Source organism: Bubalus kerabau, chromosome 2, assembly GCF_029407905.1.
Source record: "Bubalus kerabau isolate K-KA32 ecotype Philippines breed swamp buffalo chromosome 2, PCC_UOA_SB_1v2, whole genome shotgun sequence".
NCBI lineage: Eukaryota > Metazoa > Chordata > Mammalia > Artiodactyla > Bovidae > Bubalus > Bubalus kerabau.
In genome coordinates, this window is record NC_073625.1 from 187,498,449 (window position 1) to 187,515,164 (window position 16,716).

The 16,716-nt window shown below is 43.5% G+C and overlaps 1 long non-coding RNA gene across 1 annotated transcript in view; it reads left to right on the plus strand.

The window, feature by feature from the left end:
- The window catches only part of LOC129645026 (uncharacterized), a 29,840-nt gene extending 15,314 nt beyond the window's left edge, over window positions 1-14,526 (plus strand). The window contains exons 2-3 of the long non-coding RNA XR_008711126.1: window positions 8,284-8,355; window positions 14,325-14,526. This is a non-coding gene — a long non-coding RNA (uncharacterized LOC129645026). The remainder of the gene's footprint in view (window positions 1-8,283; window positions 8,356-14,324) is intronic.
- Window positions 14,527-16,716: the final 2,190 nt, after the last annotated feature.

A 16,716-nucleotide genomic window follows, 5' to 3' on the forward strand; every position in this document is an offset into this window, starting at 1 on the left:
CAAAGAATACCCAGGGCTGATCTCCTTTAGAATGGATTGGTTGGATCTCCTTACAGTCCAAGGGACTCTCAAGAGTCTTCTCCAACGCCACAGTTCAAAATATACGGTATTTGATTTTCTCTTTCTGACTTACTTCACTCTATATAATGGACTCTAAGTTCATTCGCCTCACTAGAACTGAAATGTGTTCCTTTTTATGAGCTTCCCTTGTGACTCAGCTGGTAAGGAATCCACCTGGAATGTGGGAGACCTGGGTTCCATCTTTGGGTTGGGAAGATCTCCTGGAGAAGGGAAAGGCTACCCACTCCAGTATTCTGACCTGGAGAATTCCATGGACTGTATAGTGCATGGAGTTGCAAAGAGTCAGACACAACAGAGTGTCTTTCACTTTCACTTTCAAGTTCATCCTCCTCACTAGAAATGACTGAAATGTGTTCCTTTTTATGGCTGAGTAATATTCCATTGTATATATGTACCACAATTTCTTCCTCCATTCATCTGTCGATAGGCATCTAGGTTGCCTCCATGTCCTATCTATTATAAATAGTGTGGCAGTGAGCATTGGGATGCATGTGTCTTTTTCAATTAAGGTTTTCTCAGGGTATATGCCCAGTAGTGGGATTGCTGGTCATATGGTAAACAGAGAGGGCCAAACATACCCAAAGAGGTTACATTTGTAAGCATTTCGATATGGCAATCTGTCGTTTTTGAGATTGTATCCAACTACTGCATTTCAGAACATTCTGTTAACAATAAGGACTACTCCATTTCTTCTAAGGAATTCTTGCCCACAGTAGTAGACATAATGGTCATCTGAATTAAATTTGTTCATTCCTGTCCATTTTAGTTCACTGATTTCTAAAATCTCGATGTTTGCTCTTGCTATCTCCTGCTTGACCATGTCCAGTTTACCTTGATTCATGCACCTAGCATTCCAGCTTCCTATGCAATGTTGTTCTTTCAAGCTGGGATTCAACAGTACATGAACCAAGAACTTTCAGATGTACATGCTGGATTTAGAAAAGGCAAAGGAACTAGAGATCAAATTACCAATATCAGTTGGATCATAGAAAAAGCAGGGAATTCCAGAAAAACATCTACTTCTGCTTCATTGGTTGTGCTAAAGCCTTTGACTGGTGGATCATAACAAACTCTGGAAAATTCTTCAATAGATAGGAATACCAGACCACCTTCCCTGTGTTCTGAGAAACCAATATGCAGGTCAAGAAGCAACAGATAGAACTGGACATGGAGCAATGATCTGTTTCAAAATTGAGAAAGGAGTACACCAAGGCTGTATATTGTCACATTGCTTATCTAACTTATATGCAGAGTACATCATGTGAAATGCCAGGCTGGATGAATCACAAGCTGAAATCAAGACTACCAGGAGAAATAGCAACAACCTCAGATATGAAGAAGATACGACTCTATTCACAGAAACCAAAGAGAAACTAAAGAACCGCTTGATGAAAGTGAAAGAGGAGAGTGACAAAGCTGGCTTAAAACTCAACATTCAAAAAATTAAGATCATGGCATCCAGTCCCATGACTTCATGGCAAATAGATGGGGGGAAAGTGGAAGTAGTTACAGATTTTCTTTTTTTGAGCTCCAAAATTACTGAAGATGGTGACTGCAGCCATGAAATTAAAAAACACTTTCTCCTTGGAAGAAAAGCTATGACAAACCTAGAGAGTATATTAAAAAGCAGAGACATTTTTTTGCCAACAGAGGTCCATTTAGTCAAAGCTATGGTTTTTCAAGCAGTCAATTACAGATATGAGTTGGACCATGAAGAAGGTGGAGCACTGAAAAATTGTTGCTTTCAAACATTGGTGCTGGAGAAGACTCTTGAGAGTCTCTTGGACTGCAAGGAGATCAAACCAGTCAATCCTAAAGAAAATCAACCTTGGTTATTCATTGGAAGGACTGATGCTGAAGCTGAAGCTCCAATACTTCAGCCACCTGATACAAAGAGCCCACTCATTAGAAAAACCTAATGCTGGGAAAGACTGAAGGCAGGAGGAGAAGGGAACAACAGAGGAGAAGATGGTTAGATGGCATCACTGACTCAATGGACATGACTTTGAGCGAACTCCAGGAGACAGTGAAGGACAGGGAAGCCTGGTGTGCTGCAGTCCATGGGGTTGCAAAGATTGGGACACAACTGAACAACAACGAAAGATATAGAATGTCCTCCAAGTATCCTTGACAAAGAGCTTCTCCCAACTCTCTGATCATCTGGAGGATGACTGTTTCCACTATCATGGTATATGCTGACCAAGTTGATCTGCAATGAACAATAATAAACATGGCTAATACCTTCTGATCATGTGCTCTGTGCCAGCCATGGATGACAATGCAAACATGTTTATGAAATCCAATGAGTGAGATGTTATGATCACTCCCCTACATCACAGAGGAAGAAATGGAGGCTCACATAAGATGAAGAAACATTCTTCAGAGCACTGCAGCACTCACATTGATTGAGAAAGGACTAAGAATACTCAGGATCCTGTGGATGTTGCTATAAACCATTTGGCTCTAACTCTGCAGACAGCAGAGTCCCCCCAACACAGATCTGGTGCAGGCAGGCCCTCCTCATGCTCTTCATGGAAAGCAAGTGTGCACAGAAGTCACCCAAGACATGAGACTCACCCTGAGCCACCCCATCAAGTGGATTACATGTGGCCTAACTGGGAAGGGAAAACCCAGCAGAATACCAGGGACTCATTGCTATCATCCGGTTGCTAGGCAATCAGGTAACCAATCTGGTACTCATGTTCTTTATGAACTAAGAGGGGTGACATAGATCTCTTCAAAGGCCCCTATCAGCTCCACTATACATGAATTTATTTCACAGTCTTTTACTGAGAGTCAACTACATGATGGTAATTAAAGATAAATAAGGTTTTTCTATGCCTGAGAAGGCTAAGTTTCTATGTGCACTGGTAACCATGTGACCAAGGATCAGGCCTAGATTTCTATTTCAGGGTTCCCTGAAAGAAGGCAGGTTTCTTACTTCCCTGTTATACAGCAGAGCACCCTATGGCCAGAGGCACCTTCCTCCTCTTCCCACAAAGTGTTCCTACTCTGGGAGAAAAATGGGAGCTACGGTACTTTTCACTAAAGGCCAGATAAGCCATGGAATCCAAAGCAAGTGAAATCTGCCTGGGGTTTGTGAGCCACTGGCGTGTACAACTTCCCCGACCTTGTTCTTTGGTTTCACCCATTGAGTCCCTGTATGTGACTTTACAACCTACTTGTCACCATTGCTCTTTTAAAGAAGGACTCACAAAAAATTGCTTCCCTGGTAGCTCAGCTGGTAAAGAATCCACCTGCAATGCAGGACACCCCCGTTCGATTCCTGTATCAGGAAGATTCTCTGGAGAAGGGATAGGCTACCCACTCCAGTATTCTTGGGCTTCCATGGTGGCTCAGCTGGTTAAGAATCCACCTGCAATGCAGGAGACCTGGGTTCAATCTCTGGGTTGGGAAGATCCCCTGGAGAAGGGAAAGGCTATCCACTCCAGTGATCTAGCCTGGAGAATTCCATGGACTGTATAGCCCATGGGGTTGCAAAGAGTTGGACACAACTGAGTGACTTTCACTTTAACTTTCTTTTGCTAAACATTATGAGAACTGCCTTTAGGTTCCAAACTGGAAATGCCAAGGAAATTTGCCTTACTCCCAAGCAGCCCCAAACATCTCCAAGCACCCTGTGTGAAAGTGTTAGTCTCTCAGTTGTGTCCAACTCTTTGCAACCCCATGGACTGTAGCCCACCAGGCTCCTCTGTCTATGAGATTTCCCAGGCAAGAATACTGGAGTGAGTAGCCATTCCCTTCTCCAGGGGATCTTTCTGAACATCTGTAAAAAGAAGCCCAATTTGAATTTTTTTTTTAATAATCAGGAATATTTTCTAAATATTTTTTTCCTATAAGGACAATTTAATGTAATTAATTTTGTTTCTATTTAGACATGGAACACTGGTATTTATATCCAGAATGTACTTTTAATTTACTTTATTGAAGTATAGCTGATTTACAATATTGCATTAATTTCCACTGTAGAGCAAACTGACTCAGCCATATATTCAGTTCAGTTCTATTCAGTCACTCAGTCACGTCCAACTCGTTGCGACCCCATGGACTGCAGCATGCCAGGCTTCCCTGTCCATCACCAACTCTCGGAGCTTGCTCAGACTCATGTCTGTTGAGTTGATAATGCCATCCAGCCATTTCATCCTCTGTCTCCCCTTCTCCTCCTGCCTTCAATCTTTTCCAGCATCAGAGTCTTTTCCAATGGGTCAGTCCTTCACATCAGGTGGCCAAAGTATTGGAGCTTCAGCTTCAGCAGCAGTCCTTCCAATGAATATTCACACTGATTTCCTTTAGGATTGACTGGTTGGATCTCCTTGCAGTCCAAGGGACTCTCAAGAGTCTTCTCCAACACCACAGTTCAAAAGCATCAAATACACACATACACACGTGCATGCATGTGCACGCGCGCACACACACACACACACACACACACACACACACACAGAGCTTCCCAGGTGGTGCAGTTGTAAAGAATACACCTACCAAAGCAGGAGACACAGGAGACAAGGGTTTCATCCCTGGATGGGGATGATCCCCTGGAGAAGGAAATGGCAACTCACTCCAGTATTCTTGCCTGGAAAAGTGCATGGGCAGAGGAACCCGGTGGGCTACAGTCATGGGGTTGCAAAAGAGTTGGACATGACTAAGCATGTATGCCATATATATATGTTCTTTTTCATATTCTTTTCCATTATGGTTTATTGCAGGATATTGAATATAGTTCCCTATACAATAGGACCTAGCTGTTTATCCATTGTATATGTAATAGTGTACATCTGCTAGTCCCAAACTCCCAATCCCTCTCTCACCTCCCTCCCACTTGGTCACCCCACGTCTGTTCTCTATGTCTGTGAGTCTGTTTCTGTTTTGTAAATAGATTCATTTGTGTCATATTTTAGATTCCACATGTAAGTTATATCACAGGCTATTTGCCTTTCTCTTTCTGACTTACTTCACTTAGTATTGATATGATGATGTCTAGATCTAGAATGGTTTTAATAAAAGGTGTATGTATATGTATGGATGAAATGGGAAGATTCTGATTCTTAATCTCATAACAGGAGGGGCAGTAAGTAAGGCAGAGAGGCACTGCAGGCCAAAAGGGGAGAAGAGAACATGAAAACAGGAAGAGGAGATGCCAAGTGCAGGTGTCCCTCATCTGGCAGTGCCCACCCTGATTGGCACAGGCTGTCTTCCCCAGCCGTGAGGATGGGTACTTTCGTGGGAATGCAGGTGTGCATGTGAACAGGGAAAGGACACTTCTGGGAGATGGAAAGGTAGATTTTAGTCCACCATCCCCTCAATGGACTGACTCCCCCAAATGATCCACACAAGTGAAAGCCTAAAAGACGTTTAAAGATGGGGGATGGGGAAGCAAGGACCTCCATCAGACTTAAAAATATGGGAAATGGGCCATCAAAGTGGCCAGCTAAGCACTGAGCAGATGCATGTGTTTGCAGGAAGCTGATTTTCCATAATCAAAGACTTACCAGAAAGAACAGCCTCTCAGACAATTTCCCTGGCTCTGTGGGTCACTGTCGACCAAACTCACATGTTCTAGTCCCCTTCAGGGGGTTGGAGTTTCAATTACTATGATGAAAAGGAAACAATGTACTTAGAAAATAACACATGCAGAACACTGGCCTGGTACATTTGGGGACTAAGTGGTCCTAAATGGTGGTCATGAGGCAGAAGGCTTCTGCAAAAGGCCTCCGTTGAGCTCTCACAATGGTGTCCTCACTAGGAATTGCAAAAATACAAAATGGAAAAGCGCTTGCCCCCTCCAAATTGTGAACACTTTGACAACAGTATAGATCCACTCATCTTGCAGGAATTCTCCCACTTTAAAGATCTGATGGTTTGTTTCTCTTGCAGAAATTAAAAAAAAAAACAAAAAAACAAAAAAACTGGCTTTACAAGAGAATATGTGGAAAGAGGGCTTCACAGACGGCACTAGTGGTAAAGAACCCACCTGCCAGTACAGGAGACATAAGAAACGAGAGGTTCAACACCTGGATCAGGAAGATCCCCTGGAGGAGGGCATGGCAACTCACTCCAGTATTCTTGCCTGGAGATTCCCATGGATAGAGGAGCCTGACGGACTATACTCCATGAGGTCACAAAGAGTAGGACATGACTGAAGTGGCTTGCATGAATGCACATCTAGAAAGACGCTAATACTTACTGAATTTTCCCAAAACTTTGAACCCCTAAAAGGCCTACAACCAACTTACCCAAGGTAGTACATCTTCCAGGCAGCGCTGGAGAATATCTTAGTCTGGCACTCCCTTGTAGGTGATTTGCTCAATAATATGGTAATGGAGGAACTGTTACAACTCCAGTTATAGATGAGGAAACTGAGGCAGGTAAGGGCAAGTGTCCCCAGACACACAGCTCGTAAATGGGAGAGTCTGAACTCAAGCTGAGGCTTCTAAAGTAAAAGTGTTAGTCCTTCAGTTGTGTCCAACTCTTTGTAACCCCATAAACTGTAGTCTGCCAGGCTCCCCTTTCCATGGAATTCTCCAGGGAGGAATACTGGAGTGGGTTGCCATTCCCTGCTCCAGGGGATCTTCTTGACACAGGGATCGAACTCAGGTCTCCTGGATTGCAAGCAGATTCTTTACCATCTAAGCCATCAGGGAAGCCACCAGAGAGGCTTATAAAGTGACACATAATCTTAAAATAAATTTAAAAAATACTTTTTACAATAGCATCCAAAAAATAAATACCTAGGAATAATTCTAGCAAAGTGTGTGCGTGATCACCATCATGAAAGTAAAAATATATTACTAAGAAATGAAAGAAGACAACTTAATGGAAAAATAGATTGTGATCACAAATAGGGAAGCTTATTATATGACAGCTCTTCTCTACCCCCTAAGCTGATCTATGAAGTCAACATAATACCAACCAAAATTCCAACAGCTTTTTTGGTGGAATTTAACAATGTGATTCTAAAACAAACATAGGAGTGTGTAGGACCTAGAAGAGTCAAGACCATATGGAAACATGAATTGGGAGGACTTACGCACTACATTTCAAGGTTTACTATAGAAGTGCATTAATTGGGACACTTCAGTAATGGCTCAAATACAAATAGACCAGAAGTATAGGCTTGATGCTTTCAAATTGTGGTACTGGAGAAGACTCTTGAGAATCCCTTGGACAGCAAGGAGATCAAATCAGTCAATCCTAAAGGAAATCAACCCTGAATATTCATTGGGAAGGCTGTGGCTGAAGCTCCAATACTTCGGCCACCTGATGTGAAGAGTCAACTCTTTGGAGAAAACCCTGATGCTGGGAAAGATTGAAGGCAAAAGGAGAAGGAGGAGGCAGAGGATGAAATGGTTAGATGGCATCACCAACTCAATGGACATGAATCTTAGCACACTCTTAGAGATAGTGGAGGACAGAGGAGCCTGGCATGCTAGAGTCTACAGGGTCGCAGACAGTTGGACATGACTTATCAACTGAACAACAGCAGAACAGTCTCACATATATACACATAAAATGTGACTTATGATGTTTTCACCTCCTTTTCCCAGGGGTGGCTGAGGACTGCCAGCTGAAATGTAGTTTCCACATCTCACAAAGCTCACCTCTCTCCCAATTTGCCCAGCACAAAGCTCTGAAAACAGTAGCTGCCTCATAAATACATGTGAAATTACATATCTTGTTTTCTTTCCTACTTCAGCAGTGAACTTTGAACCTAGAAATACCCTCCTCCACCTCTGGTCTCTGAACTCCTCCCTGTAACCCTTCATTTATTCATTTTGAATAAATACCACAGTCTTTTTAAAAAGTATCCATTACATACCAGGAACTTTGTTAGATGCACATGATGTGATTGGACATTCCTGGTGGTTCAGATGATGAAGAATCCACCTGCAATGTGGGACACCTGGGTTCGATCCTTGGGTCTGAAAGATGCCCTGGAGAAGGAAATGGCAACCCACTCCAGTATTCTTGCATGGAGAATCCCATGGACAGAGGAGCCTGGAGGGCTACAGTCCGGGGGATCACAGAGAGTCGGACATGACATGCAGACTAAACCACTGCCATGATGTGATTGTGACTTCTCATGGGTTGATACCCTGTTCAGTTCCTCTGCTTCCCATCCTCCACTTGATACTATGATAACCCTGTTGGGTGAGGTGTCTTCTCCCATTATTTATTTTGCAGATGAGGGAGCTGAACCCCAGAGAGAAGATGTGCTTCATCCATCATCACACGGCCGCTACTTCTCAGAGCAGAGTGAGAAAAGATCATTATCCCCCGAGACCCCTGCCCATGCCCCTGAAGCTCCACCAGGCATCTAAGGGGACAGCCCTTGTCACACCTTCTCCTCCCTATGAAACATCTGCACACCTGTGGCTGACCACCCCCACATTGTCACATCACTTCATTTATGCTTCTGGCTGTGTGTGTGTGTGTCCTAAGTCACTTTGGTTGTGTCTGGCTCCTTGTGACCCCATGAACTGTAGACTACCAGCTCCTCTGTTCATGGCCAGAATTCTGCAGTGGGTTGCCATTTCCCTCTTCAGGGTATCTTCCCAACCCAGGGACTGAACCCACTTTTCTCTTGTCTCCTGCATTGGCAGGAGGGTTCTTTACCACTAGCCTGGGAAGCCCTGGATGCTTTTGGCTGGTCATGTCTAAGTTTTACACCTGGTGATAAAACTTGGGGGAAAAAGAAAAATCAGAAAGGGAAGTGTTCACGCTCCAGCTTGGATATGGCATGTTGTGAGCAGATGTGGGTCTATGTGAGTGCCTTGGATTCCAGCCCTGAAAAGTCTCAGGACTTGGGTTGAAGGAAGGAGCTGCAAGCTCTAGCATTTCTCTTTCCACACCACCTCCAGTCCTAGGTAGGAATGAACGTTTCTAAGCACACAGCACCATGGGTTCCAAGGTGATCCTTGTGCTAAGAAGGATCTGTAAGGAGACACTTGAAATGTCCTTATTTTGTTTACAGAGCTACCAATAACCAACCCAAATCCCCAACATGGGTTGACGTTCCATAAATTGTAGCAAGCAGTACAGTAGGTCCCCTACATACAAACCTGAAATTATAAACTGTTAAAGATCTGAACGTGTGTTCCATCAATGTCAGGCATGAGTAAAACGGCAGTTTGCCCTCTGTCTCCTATTGCTGATGACCCTTCAGCTCTATCATCTCCCACTTTCTCTCCCTCCTCCAGTCAGTAATTCTTCTTGTCTGTTCATTTGATGCAGCCTCTGTATTTCTGTACTGTACTTTTGATGGTACTGTGCTATAAGATTGAAAATGTTTTCTTTATTTTTTTGTGTTCATTTACTTTTTATGTATTATTTGTGTGCTGAGTATTATAAACCTATTATTACAGTATAGTACTATATAGCTGATTGTGTTAGTTGGGTACCCCGGCTAACTTTCTTGGATTTATGAACAAATTGGACTCTTGGAATGGAACTCGTTTGTATATAGGGTACTGCTGCTGCTTCTGCTGCTAAGTCACTTCAGTTGTGTCCAACTCTGTGTGACCCCATAGATGGCAGCCCACCAGGCTCCCCCGTCCCTGGGATTCTCCAGGCAACAACATTGGAGTGGGTTTCCATTTCCTTCTCCAATGCATGAAAGTGAAAAGTGAAAGAGAAGTCATTCAGTTGTGTCCGACTCTTCATGACCCCATGGACTGCAGCCTACCAGGCTCCTCCGTCCATGGGATTTTCCAGGCAAGAGTACTGGAGTAGGGTGCCATTTCCTTCTCCAATATAGGGTACTACTGTAGTCTAAACATCTGATAGCTACCTATTTGTATAAACATCCCTTTGTATCCACAGGGAACTGGATCCAGGATTGGCACCCTTGGGGTGCCAAAATTCATAGATGCTCAAGTTCCTTATGTAAATGCTATTATGTTTGCACATAACCTATGCACATCCTCCCACATAGTCATGTATGGATGTGAGACTTGGACCATAAAGGTTGAGCACCAAAGAATTGATACCTTTGAAATGTGGTGTAGGAAAAGACTCTTGAGAGTCCCTTGGATTGCTAGGAGATCAAACCAGTCATTCCTAAGGGAAATCAGTCCTGAATATTCTTTGGAAAGACTGATGCTGAAACTGAAGCTCCAATACTTTCACCCCCTGATTCAAAGAGTCAACTCATTAGAAAATGCCCTGATGCTGGGAAAGATTGAAGGTGGGAGGAGAAGGGGACGACAGAGGATGAGATGGTGGATGGCATCAACATCTCAATGAACCTGAGTTTGAGCAGCTCTGGGAGATGATGAAGGACAGGGAAACCTGATATGCTGCAGTCCATGGGGTTGCAAAGAGTTCGACAGGACTAAGTGACTGAACAACAACAACAACAGATTGCTTATAATACTTAATTCAATGTAAATGCTAAGTAAATAGTTGTAAATACAATGTAAATGCCATGTAAATAGTTCCCAAGGAGGAGCCAATTCAAGTTTTGCTTTCTGGAACTTGATTTTTCTCGGTAGTTTTCAATCTGAGCTTGGTTGAAACTGAAGTCTGCTCCCATGAATACAGAAGGTTTACTGTCTACTTTACTGAAAATTTCCAATGAATTGATAAAAATGAGGAGTGGTCTTGACAAGTTTAATAATGAGCAAAAGCTGTGAAAGAGAAAATATCTTATTTATGATACCATGGAAACTCAGTTAATACAATAGACCTGTTTTCATATTTTGGTAAAATGAGGAAAAGCAAAATCATAGTCCTAGAAACTACCCTTTATTCAAAATAATAATACCTTACAGGGTCATCCTGTCTGTATACCCCTTAGGATGCATCAGAGATGAACTACTTCATTCTTATCTTCCATCTAAAGCACCAAGAAGCTTGGTAACCCCATTTATTTTTATCCTTGACCCTTGCAATCAGCACAGCAGAACTCTGCAGATGCTGCCAAATGAAGGATGTGCAGTTTTCAAACCTGATTCCATCATACACCTGTATTTTGAATTATTGAAAACTTTCCAACACTTACCTTTAGGCAATACATTTTTAAGATCTGGTACTTATCCTAAAGGAAATGTTTCCAAAGAAAATTTAGACAAGAAAAAAAGAAAACTTAATAAAGTTGATCTAACCACATCTTATTCTTAAGTTAATCACCCAGATTTTGTATAGATCTGAGTATATTTGTACCAAAAGAGGTGAACTCTGTATTCATTGCTCATAGCTTTTCATAATTTCTCCAGGATGTGTTTGTTCATTCCAGCTATTAAGGGACAGGAGATATCTTAAAAACAGTGTGAACAGGGTCTATGAGACGTAGTACCTCTTGTCAGGATGGGTTGACACAGAAGGATGGAGTTCAAATTAAAACAGATCTGACAAGCTTCATTCCTTGGTTCACAATTAGGAAAATTATGGCTTCCTAGTTTGGAGAATTCTTACTCCACTCCCTAAATTTTCCTCTTAGGACAGCTCCAACTCTTAAATATTTTTTTTTTAAGTTTTCCTAAATTGGATTATTAATTTTTAAGATAATTTAAATTTTTTATTTTATATTGTAGCATGGTTGATTAGTAATGTTACTTTAGTTTTAGGTGTACAGCAAAGTGTACAGCTATATATATATATACATATATATATAATATTATTTTTCAAATTCTTTTCCCATTTAGGGGCTTCCCTGGTGGCTCAGAGGTTAAAGCCTTTGCTTGCAATGTGGGAGACCTGGGTTCGATCCCTGGGTCGGGAAGCAGAGTTCCCTGTGCTATACAGGAAATTCTTTTTGGTTATCTATTTTAAATACAGCAGTGTATACATGTCAATCCCAAGCTAAACAGTTTTTAAAATAGTAAGTGTACAGGGAAGAATTTCGATGTCACACATGTGGGGCTTTTTTGTTGAGGGCTGTATCTGGGGGAAACTGTGAAACAGACGAAGATAAAATGACAGGCAAGGTGTTGGTGGTCATCACTTGTACTATGTGTACAAGTAATCCCAGGAGTGTCCCAGGAAACCAAAAAGGAACCTACAACTCCCATGCCTTTTCCCAGAAATCTGGCTCCATGACCCTTGGCACTGTGGCTTCAAACCACACAGCCGTCAGTGCCTTCTGCGACATCCTTCTGTCCAGTCTCCTCCAACAGGAAATCCTAACTCAAGGAGAAAGTGCCCATTAGTGTGTACAGTGGGCAGAATTGCATCATCCCAAAGACTTGAAGTCCTAACCCCCTGGTCCTTGTGAATGTGACCTTACTTGGAAATAGGCTCTTTGCAGATGTAATCAAGTCAAGACAAGATCATTCTGGTTTGGGGTGAGCCCTAAATTCAGTGACTGGTGTCCTTATAAGAAGATGCAGATTTGAGCCCAGATACAGAGGGAGAATAAGGTGCAGACACACAGGGAGACCACCACATGGTTAAGGTGATGCACCTACACGCCAGGGAATGCCGGCACACTGGCCACAACGTAGGAAGAAGCAGAAACGGCCCTTTCCCTGGAGCCTTCAGAGAGAATGTGGCCCTGCTGACACCTTCATTTTGGAGCTCTGGCCTGAACTGTAAGAGAATACCCGTTGTCTTAAAAAATCCAATTAATGGTAATTTGTTATGCCAGCCCTAGGAAACTAAAACAATATGTGGATCATAATATAGCTGCAAGTGAACTTTGCTTTATAAAGACAATAAGTCCTTCTTCCAAAATTCTTAGTTTCTAATGGCAAATTAGAAAGCTGAAACTCCAGTACTTTGGCCACCTCATGCGAAGAGTTGACTCATTGGAAAAGACTCTGATGCTGGGAGGGATTGGGGGCAGGAGGAGAAGGGGACAACAGAGGATGAGATGGCTGGATGGCATCACTGACTCGATGGACGTGAGTCTGAGTGAACTCCAGGAGCTGGTGATGTACAGGGAGGCCTGGCGTGCTGCAATTCATGGGGTTGCGAAGAGTCGGACACGACTGAGCGACTGAACTGAACTGAATGGTAAATTTCCAGATGCCATCTGCCTCATCCTGTCCTCTTCACAGATCACTGTTCATGTGGGCTTGGGTGAGTTCCTTCACCTCTCTGAGCATCAGCTTCCTCCTTGATATACTGGAAATAATATTTCTCACCGCACAAGTTGATTGGCAGCATTCAGTAAGCAAACACAAGAAAGTTCTAAATATAGTCGAATGTCTCTCCTCCTACTGTCTCCAAACTCTCATAGAAGTTTGATCAAGATTTTAAACATTTGTCAATGATTCTGAAACCTGCTGGGGGTTTTTTTTCTTAATTTGGTAGCTGCAATGGTTAATTTTCTGTGTCAGTATGACTGGATTGTGGTATGCCCAGTTGTCTGCTCAAACAATATTCTGGATGTGTCTGTAAGTGTTTCTGGATGAGATCAACATTTGAATCAGCAGATGGAGTAAAGCAGATTGCCCTCCCCAGGGTGGGTGGGCCTTGTTCAATCTGTTGGAAGCCAAAATAGAACAAAAGCTAACCTTTCCCTGAGAAAGCAGATTCTCCTGCCTCACTGTTTCCAGGCTCTTCCTGGTTCTACAGCAGCTCCCAGCCTTCACTCACACTGGGATATTGGGCCTACAGATTTTGGACTTGCCAGCCTCCATAATCACATGAACAGAGCCCTTGTAATAACTCTGTGATAGAAGGAGAAAGATACGTAGATAGATAGATGGATAGACCTAGAGCTACAAATACATACATAGATTCATAGATACATAGATAGAAAGTAGATACATAGGTAGATAGATACATATATAGGTAGATAAATAGATACATCAGTAGACAGATAGATACACAGGTACGTGCATGCTCGGTCACTTCAGTCGTGTCTGACTCTTTGCGACCCTACGGACAGTAGCCTGCCAGGCTCCTCTGTTCATGGGATTATCCTGGCAAGAACACTGGAGTGGGTTGCCATTTCCTCCTTCAGGGGATCTTCCCAGCCCAGGGGTCAAACCCATGTCCTACATTGCAAGCGGATTCTTTCCTGCTGAGCCACAGGGGAAGCCCAGATACATATGTAGATAGATGTATAGGTAGACAGGTAGATACACAGGTAGGTAGATACATAGAAACATACAGAAATACATAGGTAGATACACTGATACATACATAGAGGGATACAGCTATGTATCTCCTGGAGAACACTGACTAGTGCCGTACTGACCACACAGCTAACCTCTAAAGTCTGAGCACACATTTGTACTTTCCACTAACATCACTGATGAAACGTCTCCTTGTCACAGGTGCCCAGGAGGCAAGACCAAGGCCCCACCTTCACAATGCTCTCACCTCCTCCTGTGCTTGGAGCCCCTCTATAGCCCTGAGCACTCACCTTGACAACAGTGGGTTAAAACTGGATAAAGCTCAAAACCGCAGGTGCCTCCAACCCACTATTCTAAAGTGAGGGGCTAGTACCTATGGGGCCTTGAAAAAGACGCTGCAAAATAAATGCATTTTGCACACAAAACCAGAAGCTCTGCTCTGAAGAGATTTATTCAGGAGAGATTTTGCAATGCTGTGGTTTTTTTCTATCTCACCCTGTATGAGGAAGGGGTGGGAGACTGTGCCATCATATGATTCAGCGTCCTGTGAAGGGTCCCAGGGCACCTCTCAGAGATCTTATCAGGAGTCCTTTGGAACTGAAGGATCCAGAAGACCCAGTGGCTGGGAAGAGTGGGAATGAGAGGCTATGGCTGGGCTTGGCAGCTAAACAAACAGCAGTGGCCATGGTGGGGGCCAATTACACATCCATCAAAGGGGGTGTAGCTGTGCTTCCTCTCAGGTATCCTCCTGGTGACCTCCCCCTGGACACAGATCTGAGAGCAGGTGTCTACACAGGAGGTGACTGCAGAGGGTCCTTATAAGAAAGTGAGGAAGTTATCCAGGAAAGGGAAGGCAGCCAAAGAGCCGGAAGTAGTGAACAGCTTACTTTTGTAAGCATCTGTGGCTCACACCTGCTAAGGAGCCACAGAGACACTGCCCACCTGAGGCACAATGAAGCTGGGACATGTATCATCTGGCCCCGGTGGGACAGTCACAGGTAGTACCAAGTTGCTGAGGGTCCAAGAGTAGAGTCAGGGCACTGAGTAGCATCTTTTAAAGTGACTGAAATTGATTAGCACTGAAGAATTGATGCCTTCAAACTGGTGCTGGAGAACTCTTGAGAGCCCTTGGACTACAAGGAGATCAAACCAGTCAATCCTAAAGGAAATCAACCCTGAATATTCATTGGAAGGACTGATGCTGAAGCTGAACCTCCAATACTTTGGCCACCTAATGCAAAGAGCCTACTCACTGGAAAAGACTCCGAGGCTGGGAAAGATTGAGGGCAGGAGAAAGGACTGATAGAGGGTGAGATGGTTGGATGGCATCACCAACTCAATGGACATGAGTTTAAGCAAACTCTGGGAGATAGTGAAAGATAAGGAGACCTGACATGCTGCAGTCCATGGGGCTACAAAGAGTTGGACATGATTGAGGGACTAAACAACAACACCCAGAAGTGCCTCTGGTCAGGGGTGAGACAAGCTCAGCAGAAGGAGGGTGGGGGGACTCCATGGGGTGCAGAAGCTGAGGGGAAGCTCCTGAGTGACAGCCAGTGCCCACAATATAGGATCCACACGTGGATATTTCCAGTGGAAAGGAACACCTTCAGGGGGAAGCATCAGCAGTCACCATACGTGAAGCCAAGAAACACCCAAACCACATCACAACCACTGTGGTCATTTTTTAATATTAATTAATTGGTGAATAATTACAATATTGTGATGGTTTTTACCGATTCAACAAAATCGGCCACAGGTATACATACGTCTCCCCCATCCCAAACCTCCTCCCACCTCCCTCCCCACCCCATTCCCCTGGGTTGTCCCAGAGCACTTCCTTTGGGCGCCCTGCTTCATGAATCTAACTTGCACTGGTCATCTGTTTTACATATGGTAATGTACATGTTTCAGTGCTATTCTCTCAAATTATCCCACCCTCACCTTCTCCCACTGAGTTCAAAAGTCTGTTCTTTACATCTGTGTCTCCTTTGCTAACCTGCATCATCAGTACCATCTTGCTAAATTCCATTATATGCATTAATATACAGTATGTATCTTTCTCTTTCTGACTTACTTCACTCTGTATAATAGGCTCCAGGTTCATCCAGAACTGACTCAAATATGCTCCTTTTTATAGCTGAGTAATATTCCATTGTGTATATGTACCACAACTTCCTTATCCATTCATCTGTCAATGGACACCTAGGTTGTTTCCATCTCCTCAGTTCAGCTCACTTCTGTCACTCAGTCATGTCAGGGTCTATGGCACCCCATGGAATGAAGGGGTTTCTGTCCTACACCAACTCCCGGAGCTGGCTCAAACTCATGTACATTGAGTCAGTAATGCTATCCAGCCATTTCATCCTCTGTTGTCCCCTTCTCCCACCTTCAATCTTTCCCAGCATCATGGTCTTTTCCAGGGAGTCAGTTCTTCACATCAGGTGGCCAAAGTACTGGAGTTTCAGCTTCAGCATCAGTCCTTCCAATGAACACCCAGGACTGATCTCCTTTAGGATGGACTGGTTGGATCTTCTTGCAGTCCAAGGGACTCTCAAGAGTCTTCTCCAACACCACAATTCAAAACCATCAA